This window comes from Martes martes (genome assembly GCF_963455335.1).
Source record: "Martes martes genome assembly, chromosome: 4".
In the NCBI taxonomy this organism is placed as follows: domain Eukaryota; kingdom Metazoa; phylum Chordata; class Mammalia; order Carnivora; family Mustelidae; genus Martes; species Martes martes.
This window is the reverse complement of record NC_137891.1, coordinates 133446781-133468733: the sequence shown is the minus strand read 5'-3', so window position 1 is coordinate 133468733 and position 21953 is coordinate 133446781.

Genomic DNA, 21953 nt, shown 5'->3' with positions numbered 1-21953 from the left:
TAGGCAGTTCTTATTCAAGACTATGGGGGTTCTGTGAGCCAAAGAAATTGGCAAATAGGAACTTTAAATCTGTAGAAGTAAGAGGAAAGAGAGAACATTGGATTTGCATAGCCAAAAATTAGGTCAAAAATATTTGTATGTTTGTTTTTTTTATTTATTATAGACACCATGCCCAGTGTGAAGCCCACCCTGTCTTGAACTCATGACCCTGAGATCAAGATTTGAGGTGAGCTCATGAGTTGAACCCTTAACTGACTGAGCCACCCAGGTACCCCTAGGCCAAAAAACTTTTAATCACAAAATAAGATAGGAAAAAAACCAAAAGCCATTGGGAATGGGCAAGTGGTTCCTTCACAATTTCTTCATTTGACAATGCTAAGGGATGAGATGGTTGAAGTTTTTCTTTATAGAACAGTGGACACATGATGCGTGGAAGGGTTCAAGATGGTAAAGGCCAGGAGCTGAGCAGGCGATTATTGATTACTCTTCCTTATGATAGACTTTACCTAGTATTCTTTCATTAGACACAATTTAAAGTACATAGCATCAAAAAAGTTACAAATGTAGTCAATTAGTTTTTCTAAAGGATTCTAAACAGTGATTGACTGATTTTTAAAAACTGAGCTGAATGATTTTGTATTTCAGTTAGTAATACAGAGCCACAGATTCAGAATGGGAGAAGAATTTCAAGATTATCCAATTGCTCTTGATAATAGGAATTCTTTCTATAATGTTCAGATTGAGTAATAATCTCCTGCTTGGCTCTCTGTTGACATGGTACGTGTTACTTATGAGACATCCCATCCCATTGTGTACAGCCTTATATTTGGAGATTTTTTTGGCTGCCTAAACAACTTCTCTGATTTCTAGCAGCATTTGAATTTATGTTTATGAGCAACCCTCTTCTCTATTAGATTCTGCCTAGTGGAACTACTTCCTAATCATGGCCCTGACCGACCCCACCCTAAATGGGATAACAACATGACCCAAGGTAGAGCCCCCACCCTCTCCCTCAAATTTCAATCTTAAGCACAGTGACAAATGTTTGACACTATTTCATTTCTAGCACTGGTGCCCTGAACAGTCTATTTTTCCCCCCTGAAACTGCCTGCATTTCCTGCCTTCTCATTCTCTGAATGAATCTACCCTGTTTTTTCTTATTTAATTTCCAAAACTGATTGTCCTGAGTGCTGTCAGTTATATGTATGACAATCAACTGGGGAGCCTATTAAAAATGAAGAATCCCAGACCTCACCCTCCTCCAGTATGTAATTTAGTAACATGGGGTAGGGGTACAGCAAGTTAAATTTATAACACATCCTCTGGGTGACACTGATGCAGTCAGATTATGGACTGACTTTTGGGAACCACTACTCAGATGATATAACTCAAATGTAAATTTGCACTTCAATAAAAAACTTCTGAAACTGGAAAAGGCTTGCTGACCACCTCATTAAATGAATGAATCCCAGTTCTTTCGTTCACTCAATAATTCAACAAACAGATATTGAACATCTATCCTGTGCCAGGCACCATGATGAGCCTTGGGATATATGATACCATTAAGATTATTTCAAACTTGCTATTGGTGGGCACTGAAGCACTGGAAAAAAGAGCAAGGAGCAAATATCTGGATTTCCACATCCTGTATTCAGCACATATCACCAGCAATCTTCAAAAGAAATGAATAAGCGTTTATTTTTGTATTTCAATATGCTCCATACTCCTCAAAGATGTAACAATGTAGATTTTTAATTCTAGGTATGTTCTTTCATGTATGTTAAAAAAAAAGTTCTAGGTAAAACCAGAACTCTCTGCTCTAATTAATTAGTCTTTGACATGATAATAAAGTTCAACCCTACCAATTTTTTGCCAGGTTTAATAAAACAAGATTTTCTTCTTTTATTGTGCTATGGACTTGCCTCACAGTTAGACACATAATGTACAATAACAACTGTATAGTTGAACAGGATATGAAAATGTTCAGAGGCTCCTTCTTTCAGCTAACAACAAAAATAACTCTATGCAAAATAATTGCTGTTAAATTAGGCTCAGATTTCATATTATTTTGGAAGGTATTTTAAGATTCTGAATTGATAGTCTCAAGTCAGTTTTCAAACTTATATCCCACATCACAAATATTTGTTGACTTCTAAAATTTCTCATCATAAGCTTAACTAGTCGTAAAATATATAGCTTACAGAAAATTGTGAACATTAATATGAAGATTTCATTACTCTTTGAAATGTATCCATTTGATTCCTGCCATAATCAATATAAAAATACATGAACAAACTCATTTTAATAGAAATTCTTCATTTGTTTTTTTCTCTCTGAACTCCTATTTCTATAGCACTTTTGGAATAAAATTTCATCCTAGTTTAGTACATTTTTTTCTGCCTAAAAATATTTCAGGGATCACTTTTTCCTGCCATAAAAACAGATATGTAGCTTGAAAAGTAATTAAAAATTTGTGACTATAAGACTCCAGGTGTTAAAATTTCTTTTGAATTGATTTTTTGTTATATGAATCAATACAAAATTAACCTAAACAACATAAATAATGATACATTTAGATAAACATAAAGATAAAATTTATTAAAAATGTATCCATTATTCAAATGGTTAGGCTATTTTTTGTTCAATAGATGTATGTATCTGTGAATGCATATTACTTTTATTGCTAGAATGAGACAGAGCTCAGCATCAATCTATTTTTGTTTTTATGGATGTAAGATCTGAGAAAACATATTCCCATAAATAAGTAGATGAGAATGGAAAGAGTTTTGTTTTAGCAATGTCACTCAAATATTTGAATTCCTTCCAAGTTACATGCCAAAATCACATAGTTATCTATCATCAAAAATTATTTTTAATGATCTACCAGCTGTCATCTTAATTAGGTCTTCTTTCAATTTTGTTAAAGGCAAAGAATCGAAACCGATTCCAGATTTTATGACTCAGTTATTAGTCATTTACTTTCTCAATACCAACACCGATATTTTGAATTGTCCTATTGTTTGCACCTCTGGAGATTTTTACACTCAGGTTCAATGTACTATCATAAAATGGCAAAACGGATGATAGGCATGCCTCTCTTTTTTAAAAGGAACAACTGGCATGAGTATTCTCAGGCAATCAAATTTTGGAAAGAGTACATGTGAAACTTGGGGTCTGAAAATTATTTCCTAAAAATTATTCCATCTCCCCCCTACCCAAAGCATTCATGTCCTAGGTAAAATTCTAATGATTTAAGTATGTCTCCTTTTGAAGATAGTTACTGGTTATTCAACATTATATGAATATAGGTTTTTTTGTATTGAAACAAAAGAGACCTGTGGTAGATTGTGTATTCTAAGATAGCTGCCCCCCCCCAAAAAATCTCCCTTCCCACATCTCTTCTTGCCGTGTGACATTGACACTCTTGTGTTGAGAAGTGGGATTCTATTTTCCTTTCCTTTGGATTTTGGAGTGGTTGGGACTATTAAGGAAATAATGTTCTGTGATTTCTGAGGCTAGATCATTAAAAATGATAAAGTTTCTGCCTGTCCACTGGGATGTTCATCCTTAAAACCCAGCTGCCACTGTGAGGAAGCCTGACTACATGAGAAGGATGTGTGTAGGTATTTTGACTGATAGCCTCATTTGGGGTCCCAGACAACAGCCAACATCAACAGCCACACGTGTGTATGTGAGGGAGCCTTTGAGATTACTCTAACTTCAGCCACCCTGTTCATCTGAATGTGACTGCATGAAAGACCTCAAGCAAGAACCCTAGACCAAGAGAGATAATAATATTATCATTATTTTAAGCTGCCGTGTTTGGGGGATGATTAATTATGTAGTAATAATAATCAGAACAGGACCTACTAGAATACTTTAGTATCCTAAATAGTTTGATACCCAGTCAATTCCAAATTTATGGAAGCGTTACCTGATATCGGGTGAAATTTAATTTTGCATGTAGCGAAAATTGCAAAGTACAATAGTAGTACATAAAAATGGAAAGGATTATATTAAATAGTTAATGTTTAGTGTCATTAAAGAAAATATAGTTTGGTTCTCATATGTTCCAATTTATTGTTGTTTAGAGTACTGCATGTGTGTGACATCACCTAAATTCCTTACCTTTCAATTTTTTAAAATTTAATTACATTCTCAAAGTAATACTTGTGCTTATATTTAAAATCCAAACAATACTACAAGCCTAAAGATAAACAGACAAGGAATTAAATAGAAGCACACCCCGTCCGCTTCTCATTCTCTTCAAGCAAACTTTTATTTTCAGTCATTTTTAGCTGTTTACTCTGGTACTTACCTCCTAATTTCTAATACTATAGTTTATTGATAGTTCTTTATTTTTGTTTTTAATTTTAATCATTTAGCTTCCTTCTCTGGAAGTTTAGGATTATCTCTTGTACAATGCCTCCTCAGCCCTACTGTCAATTCATACACCTGTTTTTCCTCCTATTTTCCCTTTATCCTCATATCATGCTTTTTTTTTTTTTTCTTTTTCTTTTTTTGGTCAGAGAAAGAGAGCACACAAGCAGGGGGAGCAGCAGGCAGAGGGAGAAGCAGACTCCCTGCTGAGCAAGGAGCCTGATGTGGGACTGGATTCCAGGACCCTGGGATCATGACCTCAGGCAAAGGCTTATTATAGCTTAATTTTGTAGCTTAAATTTATAGCAAATCTGTTGCAAATTTATAGCTTAAATTTGTATTATGCTATGATTACATTTCTCCTCTTTTCACAAGTTTTTATTATATCATGTGGTTTGCTATCTAGACTATTTTAGCCCCAAACTTTGTCACAGAATTACAAAACAGCTTTCAGTAAAACTCATGCCTTTGAGCACCTAATGTCTAGGTTCCTTTCTCCCTTCCTTCCTTTCTTCCCTCCTTCACTCTTTCTTCTTTCCTTCCCCCCTTCCTCCCTCCTTCCCGTCCTCCCTTCCTGCCTCTCCCTCTCCCTCCCTTTCTCTCTCTATCTTTCCTGGAGCCCACTATTCTCCTATACCAAGCAGGATTCATTGCTTTCTAGCCCAAGCACCCTAACTGATATTCTTGGCAGTCAATTTGCTGGAAATTTTCTTTCTTTTTTCTTTCCCCTGAACTAAATTTCTTGTTTCTTAGATTTCATCTTCCTCTTTCTTAGTCTATTTCTTTGTCTTGATGGAGCACATCTAGGATTTTTTTTTTTTTTTAAACAAAGGCTGCATACAAGATAAAATTTTTGGAGATCTTACATGTTGAGAATATTTTGATTCTACATTTACTTTTTTTTTTTAATTCTACCTTTACTTTTAATTAAAGTTGAAGGTAGAGTTTTAGGTTGGAAATAACTTTCCCTTTGAATTCAAAGTGTTACTTTGTTGACTTCTGTTGATTCGTTGTTATAATTTTTTAGTCTGCAGCTACTTGGATTTCTGATTTTTTTTTAAAATGTTACTGAGGCCTTTTGATGATTTGCTACTTGAATCTTTGGTTTCAGCTTTCCGAGTGCTGCTAATCAAATTCCACTAGCCATGTCATTTCCATCTTACAAATTGGTGTTTTCATTTTTGTCTACTGTCCTTGCTGCCTCATTCCCTCTTCTGCCTTCTTTGTCTTTGTGGTCTCATGCCTTTTTTTATTCCTTTCCTCTTGTTTTGGTGGTATTTCAGGGTTGCATGTATGTGTTTATCATGTTTAACCTGAATTCTGTAACTTTCTAATGTTTTTCACATCAGGGATGTACTAATTCTGTCCTCTTAAGTTCTTTGTAAATTGTATGATTTTTCAGCATCCATCAAAGACATATATACCTGTATGAAAAATTAACAACAATTCATCCTTATGTTTTCTTTTGATTCATTGGTATGAAGGGAGACGGAGGTGTATAGTTAACTGTTCATTCAGGAGAAGTAGGAAAACATATAAAGAATTGGTTATGAAATTGTTGGCAAGACTGAAGGAATGAAGAGGGAAAGGTGAGGTTACCCTCCTCCCACCTGCCTGGCTGGAAGAGCAACAGAGGAAATGGTGTTGCCCGGAGCCCAAGGTTGCTGTGCCGAGGAGCCTATTGAGGTCCTATCGCTGCTTGCTGCTGTTATAACTATCACCACCCTTGGCAGGCAGCCGGGACATCACACCTCTACATACGCTGCAGGAACCCAGGGGCCCACAGTCTCCTACTTCGGAGGCTGCAGCAGTTACTGCTACTGGAGCCTGAGCTCATGAACGCTGTGCTGCTGAGGGGAATGAAGCACCATCTCTGCTTTTGCTGAGCAATTGCACAGCCTGAGTGGGACTACACAGCCTGTACTTGCCCTACCTCTCTCCTTGATGCTTCCATGCACCATCAGAAACAGGAAAAAAAAAAAAAAATCAATCCCCTACCAGTGCCTCCCGTTGGCAGAACCCCCTAGAAAGCAGCTGGCAAGGAAGTCAGTGAGATGTGGTTTACAGGCTCCCAGCCATCCTGCCATACAGAGGAGATTCCAGAATGCCGAGAGCCAAATGACAAATAGCCAGCCCAGAGGGTTTAAAGGGAAAAATCAATAACTGACTTGTGAATATTATCATTTTTTTTCTGGGTAGGCGTATCTATTTGGCACATCCTTTGAGTGTGATGCACAGCTATAAATATATTCTATATACATATTTTTAATAGTCAATGGCCTTTGAGAATAAAATCAGAGCTGCTTGTGGCAAAGAGGTTTGATAGTTTTCCAACTGTGAGGAAAACTTTAATGATTATGATATTTCATTGATTATTTTGGCATTTCCAGAGTTTATCTTAGATATTGCCGGTTTTGCTGACATTTTACAGAATTTGGAGTGGGTGTATGCAGTATACACATTTAATAGGTTATTAAGTGAGACTTTTCCCATTGTCTCAGATTTTCATTTTAGGCCAAGAACTGAGCACAAGAGATGTTAAATTCCTCACATTCTAAAGATTGCTGTGAAAACAGAGCCAAAATTAGATTTGTTAACCACTCCCAGGGCCAGCTAAGAGAGAGCTGGACTGGATCTATTGCCACCAGCCTGCCCCTGCTTCCCACTTTTCTTTATCCTGTCCTGAATGTACCTGACTAGTGTGAATGACTAGACAATATTTTTTTAGCTTGTATATGAAAGTGAATGTACTTTCAGGGGAATCTGGCTATTTTTCTTGCTAAAATTGAAGATGAAGAAATTCTTGTTTGACTGGGCAGTGTGTAATGGTTGGCAATATAAAGATGTCTGCCTGTTGGCTTTGGTGCTCCACCTGTCAGAGAGACTAGGAGTTCAACTCTGCCCCCCCAACTATTTGCTCCTGTTTTGAAAAAGCCAAAGAAATGACACATGACAGAATATTCTGTATTCCTATTTACTTGTTCTTATGCCTTCTAGGCAGAGCTATACAAAGTAAGGGATTGGGTGCTATTGATGTCAATAGGATATTTGGATGGCTTTTGGCCAGAGGATTCATTAATGTTCAAATTTTTTCCTGTCTTGGCCATCTTTTCCTGAGAAGTCCTCAAAGAAAGTGTATGTGCAGGATAAACTGATCAATACAGCACAGTGATACCACACTGTAACAACTGCTGGGACATGGCTACCAAACTCCAAAGCAGGGCAAGAGGGAACCAACCAGGACTCCACAGAAAAACTCTAATCTGTATATGCTGGGGTGGCTTAAATGGTCTGGAAACAAAGAAGGCCAAAAGACTTGTTCTGACCATTTCTACCCCAATATCTAATCCCCATTTAGAGATCATCATTCTCATGTGGTGTTAAATTCCACTTCCTAGTGCCAAGGTGCGAGATGTAAGGACAGCTAGACCCTTACTGTGCCCTCCCTGGACCCACTTGGGTCGTCGGTAAGCTGCCTTGTGGAAGAGAGAGAGTAGGTAAAAACGGAAAGGGAGAGAAGGACCAAGCTTTCTGAAGGCCGACCAGGTTCTACGCTTAGCCTTACTTCACCACACTCCTGTAAGTGAGAGAGTCCAGAAAGGCAAAGACTGAGGGAGAGTTAGCCAGTCTTTTCCTTCCCTTACTACCATTACCACATCTTAGAAGAAGTGAAGGGTGAGATCACACACGTGTGTAACTTTTACCTTTGTGAGTGCTCCATGGTGACTCAGCTCAGAGACCAGAGTCTGACCATCCAAAGCAACACTGGGATGAGGTAGGCTTGGGGGACCACGGAAGTGAGTGAAACCTATAATTCCTCCAAGAGGCCACCAAGACCATTGCACTGTCAGTCTTGTAAGTAACTGCTATTGATACTTTAAAAATCTGAGTTTTCAGATCTTCATGTTTTAGACTTGCTGTGTAAAAATTATACTGGTGGTCCTGGGTCTGCTTTACCTTCTCATCTGCTGAGGCACTTTTTGTCTGTCTTATTGATTCCATATTTTCTGGACTTCAGGGTGCCTTTTCATGTTTGGCCCTGTGTCCTCAATTGGACAATGTGTTCTGTGGAGTAGTTGCCTTGTCATTTACCTCTTTGTATTTCCAGAATCCAGCAGTGTTTGGCATTGAGTAGGCACTCAATAAATGTTTGATGATGGTGACGTTGCCTAGTGTATGAAGGATATTATTTAGATTCATTAGGGCCTTTACCAGAACACATTTTTTTAAAATGAAAACTATCTTCAGATCTCTTTTTTGAAAGTCTTTGTCAGTATTTTTCTTTCTTAAAAAATTGATTTAGCATTTCAATACAGCTTGGTGGGCTAAATTTACTTTTTGCCTTTGCACTTATTCTTTTAGAAGAACATATATTTGGAAAAAGATATATGTGAAGAACTGCAGAGACAGAGGCCATGTCTTTGGAACTAAATGGTACCCAAGGGTAGAGTGAGAGAAAGCACTTGCTTTGGAGCCCAGCCCAGCTGGATGAAATAAAAATCTGGAATTAATCCTAGGACAGGTTGAATTATTTTTCCATTCTCATTATGCACCCCCTCCAATGCTCTTTCTCAGAGAAAAATGACAATCATAATGAGAAATACAAATGGGAAAAAATAATGGGAAGGGATTATATTTTCTTGCCAGTCAACGTGCTAAGTTATGTATATCAGCTCATTTAATCCACACAATTACTCTATATAAAATGCAGTGTTATTATCTGCAATTTATAAACTAGAAAACAAGCTCAGAGGATTTGAGCAATTTGCCTAAACCCCACCACCAGTCATGGCAGAACCAAAACGGGAACACTCCCTAGTCTGGCCTATTAACTCGACCACCGCACTCCATTGTCACCTGAAGGCTAAGAAATATTCTTGAGAATAAAAAAGGAGGGAATCTTGGAGTCCAGGGATGGACTACTTTTCAGACAACTTTTGGGAAGTTACCCAAACCATCAGAAATCTGAACTTAAAGTTTTATAAAAGTGGCAATCAGGCCAATTGAAGGTTCACTCAGAGTTTTGGACTGACACCTTTGCTGAGGTTTCAAAGTAACTGAGAGACACTTTCAGTTGAACTTTGAGACTGACATATTTTGCTTACTGTTCTGCACAATAGTCATTCTCTGCTGAAAAGAATAATTCACTTGTATAAAAGAATGACCTGGGATTGGCTTATTGTCAGAAATATAAGAAAAAGTTATAATAAACCAAGACAGGTCATTTTGAAGGCAGCAAAAACCTGGGATCAGGTGAATTATTAGCTTTTTTATATATGTATATAATTTCATTTACATTGTCTAGAGCATCCATTTTTGTGTTTTACTTTTTTCTTGTTTTGGAATAATGAATAGAGTTATTTTTACTGAGTGCTAATGTGGTGAGTGCCAGGTGAAAAATTCAATTGAAATGCTGTCACGAGATTCTTTTGTTTTACTGACGGAAGTGTCATGTTCTCTTGATTCCTGATATATGGAGTGTGAACTGATAAATAGTTTGGAGATGAAATTGTCAGTCACCATTATCACACTCAAGCAATTATCTTTTCTGGTGGCTTGCACTGCCATGAAATTCAGGTTTTGGAGTGTGGAAACAAAGAGGAAGAGAAAACAATACGGATGTGACCGTAAATGGAAACCTGAGGGGCTTGAATTAGGCAGGGAGGAATTGTCTGCTGCTTCTGAGACTAAGAAAGGGAAGGAAGCCAGGAAGAAGGGGGCAAGTAGGGTATGGATCCACCTGACACTAATGAGGCTCAAGCTTCAGGGTCCCTTACATGATGGAGATCACTCCAAGTCTTTGATAGGGACCCTAATAATATGTTCACACAGCCATATACTTTTGTAAAATTTGTGCAAGATATTTAACGGTCATCAGTTAAGTCTGCTGTCTTTTCCCACTCTGATTTCTCTTCCATTAAGTTCTTCCATCTTTTGGGTGGTTTTGGAGAGACCCCAGACATTGTTTGAGATGTAGCTAAGAAAATTTGAATGGAGAATACATTTTGCTTCAGTTTAGTGAGATACATTTATGTGATTCCCATCGTCACTTCCCATATATTTAAGTTAATACTTCCTCATCCTAAAATAGAAATATCTTCCTGGAGTATTCCTATTGTCCGTTCTGCCAACCTGGTTGATGTTAAGACGCATAGGTATGTGGCCAAAGCAATATGAATATGTCTTAAGGTGCCTAGCATCTAATGTATGTGTGTAGTGGAACAAAAACAAGGCTTGAAATACATGGAGCCAGAAGCTAGTCTGTAGAAAGTTTTTCTAATCATCAGATGTGTAAAACTATAATTGGAGGATTTGGTTTCTATCTATAACCTTGCCTGTCAGGAATATACTTAATAATATAGCATGTAAGTTAATCACATTTTTGCTTTTTGGGGGGGAAGTTGTGTGAAAGAGGATCTGTCAGAACTGCGTATTTGTAGGACACGTGTAGTATTTCTTCAAATAATGATTATAATAACCATACAGAAAAGAAACTTTAGAGAGGGTATATCAGCTGTTTACTGGCACATATCAAACTTCCCCAAACTTACTGGCTTAAAACAAAAATCATCATCCCGTCATTAGCGATTTGGTCAGAACTCTTCTCAGATGGCTTATCTTATCCCACAGGGCATTTGCTGGGCATGCACTTAAGTCTGGGTTCTCAGCTGTTGTGGCTAGTGCTTTTTCTTCCCCCCATTGCATCCTCCACAAAGCAAAGGATTGTTTGCTTTCTGAGTGAGAGGCTAAGCAAGTTCTCTTGAGGTCTAGGCTCTTAATTCACACAAGGTCACTTTTCTTTTTTTTTAAGATTTTATCCATTTATTTGACAGATAGAGATCACAAGAAGGCTGAGAGGCAGGCAGAGGGAGAGAGAGGAGGAAGCTGGCCCCCCGCCGAGCAGAGCACCGGATGTGGGCCGATCCCAGGATGCTGGGATCATGACCCCAGCCAAAGGCAGAGGCTTCAACCCACTGAGCCACTCGGGTGCCCCACACAAGGTCACTTCTATTAATCAAAGAAAGTCCCAAGGCCAGCCGGATTGAGTCCTGCATCGGGCTCCCAGCTCCACGGGGAGTCTACTTCTCCCTCTGACCCTCTCCTCTCTCATGCTCTCTCTCACTGTCTCTCTCTCAAATAAATAAATAAAATCTTTAAAAAAAAGTATTTAATACTCCCCTGGTATCTAGCAGGCAGACAGAAATACACTTCGAACATGCCTACCGTGTCCCAGGTTCTGTTTTTAGAACTGGGGTTATAGTGATGAACAAGACAAAATTCACAAAATTCTTACCCTCAAGAAGGTTCCATTCTAGTGAGGAACTTATGTCTAGTAAGACACTGACTTACTCTTGAAGAGCTTATATTTCAGGCTTCCACAAATCTTTGTTCTTCTTAGCATAAAGACATGAATAAAATTGTAAGGAAAAAATACTTGGAGCAATAGTCTATGGAGATTTTATACATTTCCTACTTAAAAGTATGCATTAATTGATCAAAAAGAGCTTAAAGAGAGGAGATGCTGGGAGTTCACATGTAATGAACTTGCCCAAACCGTAAATGGAGGCTAAATTATTTAGGATTACTCTAATCCGGTTAGCTAGGAAAATTGGATCTCTCTCTGTCACATTTAAAAGAAAGATTCTTATCGAAGGCAAGCTGTTCCCTTGTTTTCTTAGTATCCTGGAGAATTAAAAGAAAATCTAATTTAGGAAAGCTTTTCTGTCTTAAAAAAAAAAAAAAAACTCAATATGTTGAAAAGGCAACATTAAAAATGCATTCCCTATCTGAATCACAATTACATTGAAAATATCAAATATTGAGTTTGTGTGCATTTTCTTTTAGCATCTACTTTTTCTATAGGAATAACATTACAATATGCATTAAGCCAATTAATTTATTTTTCTCCTAGAGATGAATACATTATCCACATGTAGTTGTCTAGCTGGAGGAGGGAGGAACCCTCAATTTTTTATTGACATTACAGTTTCAAGGGGGAGCTCATTTTATAAACCTTGTCTATCTTTAAATTTGAGCGATTGGTTTTGTGCTTGTGATTAAATAGTGTTTTTGAACACAGTAGGAGTACTAGAAAAACAGATCAACCTCTCCTTTATTTTTTATTTATCTGCAAAGCCTACTAATGTTCTATGGTTTTAGAAATTATATTTCCTTGGGTTTTATAATATGATTTAATAGCAATGAAGGGCACAGTTACTTTGTCCACATATGTTTGGGGGTATGTGGGATGTTGCCTTATTGACTAATATGGAGTATTAAAAAATACAACATAGTTACAAAAAACCATTCTTATAAGTTGTCTCCCTCTAACAGTAGTTAGGTATTTTTGCTTATTTTAACATACAATCAAAATTTGATTGTGTTCTGGAATTAAATTTGTGTTTTCATTTTAAAAACACATCCTTTTCCATTCTTCTTCTTTTTTTTAAGATTTTATTTTTTTATTTGGCAGACAGACATCATAAGTAGGCAGAGAGACAGGCAGAGAGAGAGGGGGAAGCAGGCTCCCCGCTGAGCAGAGAGCCCGATTCGGGGCTCGATCCCAGGTCCCTGAGATCATGACCTGAGTCAAAGGCAGTGGCTTAACCCACTGAGCCACCCAGGTGCCCCGAAATAGATGGTTTAAATCTCTAGATTTGAATTGCTTTCAGTTAGACTGGTTGATTCTATCTCTTTAACCTTTCAGTTATTGTCAGCTCCTTTTTATATAATGTGTTTTTTTCTATAATGGGAACATTGCACAAATAGAACAGATCATTAAAAAAGTGATAAATTGAACTTCATCAAATGAAAAGCATTTGTTCATCAAAAGATATCATTAAGAAGCTGAAGAGAAAAAGTCATGTATATCTGATGAAAGACTTGCATCCAAAATATATAAAGAGAACTTATATCTCAGCAATACAAACAATCCAGTAAAAAATGACCAAAATATTTGATTGATATTTTACCAACAAGAAATACAAATGGTATCGCTAGTCATCAGGATAATGCAAATTAACTACATAAAATGAAAATGACCAGGGGCGCCTGGGTGGCTCAGTGGATTAAGCCGCTGCCTTCGGCTCAGGTCATGATCTCAGGGTCCTGGGATCGAGCCCCGCATCGGGCTCTCTGCTCAGCGGGGAGCCTGCTTCCCCTTCTCTCTCTGCCTGCCTCTCTGCCTACTTGTGATCTCTCTATCTGTCAAATAAATAAATAAAATCTTTAAAAAAAAAAAAAAATGAAAATGACCAATAATGCTAAGTGTTAGAGAGGAGATGGAGCAACTGAAGCTCGGATACATTGTTGCTGGAAATACAAAATAACACAGGCATTTTGGGACACAGTTTAACAATTTCTTGTAAAATCAAAAATACACTTACCATAAAGCTGAGAAATTCCACTCCTAGTTACTTACCCAAAAGAAAGAAAAATGTACACAAATGCCCTTAGGCACGTAATCAAAATATCAAAAAAGAAAGAAAAGAAAACAACCCACATGGCCATTAGCTACTGAAAAGATAAATAAATTGTGCTATATTTACACCATGAAATCCTACTCAGCAATAGAAAGGAAGAACTGCTCATACACATAGTTTTATGGCTCTACCTTAAAAATATCACTCCAGCTGAAGAAAAAGAGACACGAAAGACTTCACTTTGTATCATCTCATTTATATATATTTTTTTACAAAAGGCAAAATTATAGTAACAGAAAGTAGACCAGAGAAATCAGACTGGGCAAGGGGATTTACTTTAAAAGGGTGTTAGGATGACCACAATAGCCAAACTATGGAAGGAGTGCAGGTGTCCATCCACTGATGAATGGATAAAGAAAATGCAGTATACACACACACACACACACACACACACACACACACACACACACACACAGGAATATTACACAGCCATCAAAAATGAAATCTTGTCATTTGCAATGGCATGGATGGAACTAGAGGGTATTATGTTAAGGGAAATAAGTCAGTCAGAGAAAGGCAATTATAATATAATCTCACTGATATGCGGAATTTAAGAAACAGGGCGGAGGATCATAGGGGAAGAGACGAAAAAATGAAACACGATGAAACCAGAGAGGGAGGCAAAACATGAGACTTTTTTTTAATAACGAAGATTTTTTTTTTAAGATTTCTCATTTATATATTTGTCAGAGAGAGAAAGAATGGGTGAGCACAAGCAGAGAGAGCAGCAGGCAAAGGGAGAAGCGGGCTCCCCGCTGAGCTGAGAGCCTGATGTGGGACTCAATCCCGGGACCCTGGGATCTTGACCTGAGCCAAAGGCAGATGCTTAACTGACTGAGCCACCCAGGCGTCCCAAGAGACTCTTAATCATAGGAAACAAACTAGGGGTTGCTGGAGGGGAGGGGAGTGGGAAGTTGGGGTAACTGGGTGATGGACATTGGGGAGGATATGTGTTGTAATGAGCAGTGGGTATTATATAAGATCGATGAATCGCAGACCTGTACCCATGAAACAAATAATACATTTAAAAAAATAAATAAAATAAGGGATGCCTGGGTGGCTCAGTTGGTTAACTGTCTGCCTTCAGCTCAGGTCATGATCTCAGGGTCCTGGGATCCAGTGCTATATCTGGCTCCTTGCTCAGCAGGGAGTCTGCTTCTTGCTCTGTTTGCCAGCTTCCACTGCTTGTGCTCTCTCTTTCTGACAAATAAATGAATAAAATCTTTCAAAAAATAAAATAAAAAATGAAATAAATAAGTCATGGTGATATAACATATAGCACAGGGATTGCAGTCAATAATATTGTGTTAACTTTGTGAGGTGACAGATAGTAACCAGACATACTGAGATGACCATTCTACAATATGTAAAAATGTCACATCACTGTGTTGTACACCTGAAACTAAAAGAATTGTGTATGTCAATAAAAAAAAAAAAGGTATTGGGGAACTTTTGGGGAGATGAAAAATATTCTCTATCTTGAGTATGGCGGTAGTTACACAGCTTTATACATTTGCCAAACTTCATTGAGCTGTACTCTTAAAATGAGTTAATTTTATCTATGTAAGTTATGCTTTAATAAAGCTGTTAAAAAAAGGGAATGCTTATTTATCATAAATAATTTGGAAAACACAGAAAGCTTTATAAAAATAAAAAAATGCATTTCTTTTGTATTATAACTATTATAAATATTTTTAGTGAAGCTTTATTTGAAGAATTGATTACTGCAGAAAATGCAAAATCATAGTTGTAAAACTCAGTGAATTTTCACAAAGTGAATATACCCATTTAACTATGACTGAGCTAATGAACTAGAACATTACTTAACACCCTAGAAGCGTGTGTCCTGCCCCTTTCTAAGCAGTAAGTTCTCTAGTCAGTAACACCAGAGCTTAGTTGTTTTTCTTCTTTTAATTTTTTTATAAAGTGATTTATTTTATTTTATTTTTTATTTTTTAAGGTTTTATTTATTTTTCAGAGAGAGAGCACAAGCAGAGGAAGCTGCAGGCAGAGGGAGAAGCAGACTCCCCGCTGAGCAAGGAGCTTGATGCAGTACTCAGTCCCAGGATGCCAGGACCATAACCTGAGCAGATGGTAGATGTTTAACCAACTGAGCTATACAGGTGTCCCACCAGAGCTTAGTTTTGTCAGTTTTTGAAATTCATATATGAAATTATTTTCTTTATGTATAGTTCCTGTAGCTCAAAAATGCCTTTCCAAGTTTTATCCATGTTGCATGTAATTCTAGTTCCTTCACCTTTATTGTTTTATAGTTTCCCATTGTATGAATATGCCAAAATGTATTTGTCCACTCTACTGTGTATGGTTATTGACTTATTTCTAGATTTAGGTTATTAAAAATGGGATTCCTGTATATGTATAAGTTTTAATGAACAGAATATGTATCTATCAGGTACGTACCAGGAATGGGATTGTATATGTGAGAATTTATAGGAATTTTGAAATAGTTTCCCCATATGGCTGTACCAACTACATTCTCACCAGCAGTGTATTAGCATTCCAGTTGATCCACATAGTAATGTTTTGATATATTATTCACAGAATTATAGAACAATATCTCCCAGTTTATTTTAAAAATTTTATAATTTTTTTTAAGATTTTATTTATTTATTTGACAGAGAGAGATCACAAGTAGGCAGAGAGGCAGGCAGAGAGAGAGAGGGGGAAGCAGGCTCCCTGCTGAGTGGAGAGCCCGATGCGGGGCTCGATCCCAGGACCCTGGGATCGTGACCTGAGCCGAAGGCAGAGGCTTAACCCACTGAGCCGCCCAGGCGCCCAAAATTTTATAATTTTTAATAAAATTTATCTCATATAGTATTCACAGATTTGAAAGTTGCTCTTTGAATTTCCTTCTACTTAACCTTATAACATAACCATCTTATATTTTCCAGAAATATTTTGTTAATAGCTGTATAATATTTTATTTTAAGATTATCGTTATCTCCGGCAACTGTTGTCCAACCTTCAGTTTCTTCAACTATACAACAGTAATAGTCATATCAATGTAGAAAGGTTTTTGTAAAGGCAAAAAGTAATAATCTAAGTAACGATTTACATAATATATTTTAAAAGATTTTATTTATTTATTTATTTACTTACTTACTTAGAGAGCACTGTGTTTGCAAGCTGGGGGGGGGGAGGGGGAGAGGGAGAAAGAGAAAATCTCAAGCACACTCTATACTGAGCATGGAGCCTGATGCAGGACTCAAGGTCACAGCCCTGAGATCATGGCCTGAGCCGAAACCAAGAGTCTGAGCCTTAACTCACTAAGTCATCCACATGCCCCACAAAATATTTGGCATATGATAGATGTTCAACCAATTAGTTTCTTTCCTGTTCTAGCATTGTGTTCATCTTCCCTAATGGAGGAGGATAAATCAAATATAGTAAATATATCTTTGATTTCTTTCATTAGAAATGTATAATTCTCTGCATATAGATTTGTTAGATTGATGCTTAAACATATTATTTTGGGGGGGTGTTATTGTAAGTGTAATGTGTTTTTAATTTCAAATTCCAATTGTTTTTTGTTGGTATGTAGGAAAGCAGTTGATTTTTGTGTATTAACCTGTATGGTGCAAACTTACTCTAACCACCACTTTTAGTTGCAGGAGGCTTTTATTGTTGCTGATTTTTTGAGATTTTCTACATAGACAAATATGTCATCTGTGAATAAGGACAATTTTATTTCTTTCTTCTCAATCGGTACATCACTTTATTCTCTTTTCTTGTCTGGTTGTACACTGGGTGTTCAAGTCTGATGTTGACAGGAATGGTGAGAAGGAATATGCTTGTCTTTGTTCTAGTCTTAGCAGGGAAGACATCCAGTTTCTCACCATTAAGTGTGATATTAGCTATAGATTCTTTACAGATGTTCTTTATCAAGTTGAGGAAGTTCTCTTTTATACCTAGTGTGTTGAGAGTTTTGTAATGAATTGGTGCTGAATTATGTCAAATGCTTTTTCTGCATCAATTGATATGATCATATAATTTTCTTCTCTCCCTTGTTTATGTGATGGACTACGTTAACTGATTTTCAAATATTGAACCAACCTTTGCATAACTGGAAGAAATTCCTTGATTATGGTTTATACCTCTTTTTATTCATTGTTGGATTAGATTTGCTAAGATTTTGTTGAGGGTTTTTGCATCTGTGAGAGATCTTGGTCTGTAATTTTCCTTTATTGTAATGTCTTTATTTGATTTTGATATTAGGGAAAGGCCGGCTTCATAGAATAAGTAAGGAAGTGTTCCATCTGCTTCTGTTTTTTGGAAGAGACTGTACAGAATTGATATCATTCCTTTATTAAATGTTTGGTAGATTCACCAGTGAAACCACCTGGCCTTGGTGCTTTCTCTTTTGGAAGGATTATTATCGATTCAGTTTCCTTCATAGGTATAGATAGGCCTATTCAGATCATCTGTTTCTTCTCATCTGAGTTTTGGTAGTTTGTATCCTTCAAGGAATTAATCCATTTCATCTAAGTTATCAAATTTGTGGTTCTACAGTTGTTTAAGGTATCCCATTATTGTCCTTTCAGTGTCCTCGGCTCTAACCCTAACCTTAACCCTTTCATTTCTGATACTAGTAATTGTGTTCTCTCTTTTTATCTTAGTCTGGCGAGAGGTTTATCAACTTTATTGATCTTCTCTTGTTTTTGTTGATTTTCACTATTTTTTTTTCAGTTTTAGATTCCCTTGCTTTCTGCTTTAATTTTATTTCTTTTCTTTTGCTTGATATAGGATTAAATTGATATCCTTTTCCTAGTTTTCTAAAATGTAGTTTAGATTATTTATTTTGACATTTTTTTCTAATATATGTATTTAACATATTTATTTATTTATTTATTTATTTAATAAATTTTCCTTTAAGCACTGCTTTTGCTACATCTGGTATGTTCATTTTCATTTAGTTAAATTTAGTTATTTAAATTTCTCTTGAGATTTATACTTTGATCCATGTGCTATTTGGTAGTGTGTTATTTAACCTTCAAATATTTTGTGATTCTCCAGCTATTTTTCTGTTATTAATTCATAGTTTGTGGTCTGAGAATACACTTTGTGTGACTTCTACTTTTTAAAATGTGTTAAGGTGGGGCACCTGGGTGGCTCATTTGGTTAAGCGTCTGCCTTCAGCTCAGGTCATGATCCCAAGGTCCTGGGATTGAGCCCCATATTGGGCTCTCTGCTTAGTGGGAAGCCTGATTCTCCCTGTCCGTCTGCCACTCTCCCTGCTTGTGCTCTCTTTCTCTCTCTGACAAATAAATAACTAAAATATTTTAAAAAATAAGAATAAAATAAAATTCGTTAAGATTTATCTTATGTCCATGAATGGTGAATGTTTCATGTGAGCTTGAAAAGAATGTGTATTCTATTGTTGTTGGATGAGGATTGTATAAACCTTACTTAGATATAATTAATGGTTCGATTCAGGTCAAGTATATCCTAAGAGATTTTCTGCCCACAAAGGCAAACATTATGCTGGACAACAGAAAGCTCCTCTCAGAACTCTGGTCACCAAGAAGATAGTTACCATGGAAGGAAGGCAAAACCAAAAACTACAGAAACTAGGTGCTATCATGTGAAGGAGGTGTTATCATCAGTCCCCTGAAGATCTTTTACTAACATGGATGTGAGAGTAACTAGTCTGGGGACTTTGTCTTTGGTTTTGAATGCTGCAGTATGGGAGAGCATGTTTGGATTGATACAGGACCCACAGCTCATGGTTGAACAATAACTGATGACCATTCATCATTCAGATACATAGGAAATTATACCTGAGGGAACAGCTAGCCTTGTGAACTGGAGAGAGGCACTGTAAGGTCTGTTTACATTGAGGAAGGGGACTGCCCAATTCCTCCCTAAATGCTAAATGGAATGCTGCAGACGAAGTGGTTGATATGCTTTATGCGCATGCCATGTAAGACCGGCTTTATGCTAATTAAGATATTTACCAACTGAATATGCCTATTACCCAGGTTATGGTTAATGCTGTGATTAAGGGGCTTCTTTTGCATGGGCACCCAATATGACTTTACTGCTATAAAGTCAAGCGAGAGCCTTATAGAATTTGCTCTTTTAGGGAACCTGAGTGGCTCAGTGGGTTAAAGCCTCTGTTTTCGACTCAGGTCATGATCCCAGAGTCCTGGGATCGAGTCCCGCATCAGGCTCTCTGCGCAGCAGGGAGCCTGCTTCCTCCTCTCTCTCGGCCTGCCTCTCTGCCTACTTATGATCTCTATCTGTCAAATAAATAAATAAAATCTTTAAAATAAATAAATAAATAAATAAAATTTAAAAAAAAAAAAGAATTTGCTCTTTTAGTTTCCCCTTATGGGTCTTATAGATACTTACCAAAAACATTAGGTTAGTTATCAAGAGAATGCAGGGAGGCAGAAGGGAGAGTCAAGGGACTCCTCCTAGGGAAGTGAAAATTTTTATACAGTTATTAAGAAATGGGGTGAGTCAAACAAATGTTGATAGAGGGGAAGCAAAGAGAAAAAACAAGAGCCGAGAGGCGCCTGGGTGGCTCAGTGGGTTAAAGTCTCTGCCTTGGGCTCAGGTCATGATCCCAGGGTCCTGGGTTTGAGCTCCCTGCTCAGCAGGGAGCCTGCTTCCCTTCCTCTCTCTCTGCCTGCCTCTCTGCCTGCTTGGGATCTCTGTCTGTCAAATAAATAAATAAAATCTTAAAAAAACAAAAAAAAAACAAAACAAAACACAAGAGCCGCAGGACTTCTCCCAGTGAGTGGATTGTTGTTAAGAATGGGTCAAGTAAGATGCACATTGACGGTGTTAAAAGATAAACTGAGCCATATCAAAATTTTGAGTTTATAGGAGCAAAAACTGATTTGAATCAAGTACCAAGGCAGAAATGGTTAGGAGTGCTCCACTGACAGGAGCTAGGGGAAAAACTTTAGTTTTTATTTCTTTAAGGGAAAGACTTTTATAGAGAAGGTGCAGAAACAAAGCAAGGAAATTATTTGATTGGCTACAGCTTAAGTGGTTGCCTTATTTGGAAAGACCTGGTGAGCTATTGGTGACTGGTTGTCTTCAGGTTTTAATTTCTTAATCTTTGAGGCATTATAGGCTTGGGTTTTTGTTTGCTTACTCCCAAGGCATTAAAGTCACCTCAGTCTAATGGCCTCTTTGCTAAATTAATTTTAAAATAGTATTGAAATAAAGGTCTAAATACAGCATCCTTAAAGTTGGGTAGGCCATAGGGGCTGCCAGGTAGCCCCCCAATATTAAAAGGTTCCAAACAAGTCCCTTAATTTACCACAATTTGGAGAAAATTAAAAAGCCAGAAGGCAGTCATATGATCAGACAGGAAGGCAATGGAAACTTATTACAGGCATGCCCACGTGAGTCCCATCCCTGTGGAAGTCGCTATGGGACATGTGGGTGCCCATCAGAACTCCTTTCCAGGTTCAGATAGTGATTGGAATTACTAAGCAGATATTCCCACGTGCTCGCTCATGATAGTTACCTCGGTCCATGGAATGAGTGGACATGAGAGTGCTGCAGCAATGCAAAGATAGGCGGAAGCTAGACAACGTCCTCTTACACCCTCGGAGGCACACAATGCCAATAAGAACTGTTCTGTCTGCCAGCAGAAGAGACAGAGACTGCAGATGGCTGTGTGGCAGATTCCCTGGTAGGAAGACCCTGAACATTCCTGGCAAGTCAGACTGATGCTAGTAGTCCTGGGGGCTACAAATGGGTTTGGACAAGAATAGACACTGGCTCTGGATTAGGCTTTGCTTACCGGGTGGTACTTGCAAATGCTTGGAGTGCTATAAAAGAACTGGAACAGAAGATACTGCACCAGTTTGGACCTCTGAGTCATATTTCTTCAGACCAAGGAACACACTTCGCAGCTTAGAATTTCCAACAATTGACAGAGAGATATTTCTTCAGAGTAATAGTTTGATAGAGAATTGGAATGGGCAATTCAGACATCAGTTGTCTAAAACGGGGTGGGGGTAGATCTAGGCATGAAACACTGGCTCACACACCTTCACGAGTATGCTCACGATCAAGAGGAGTGCTCACCATCAATAGAAATGGGTCTGT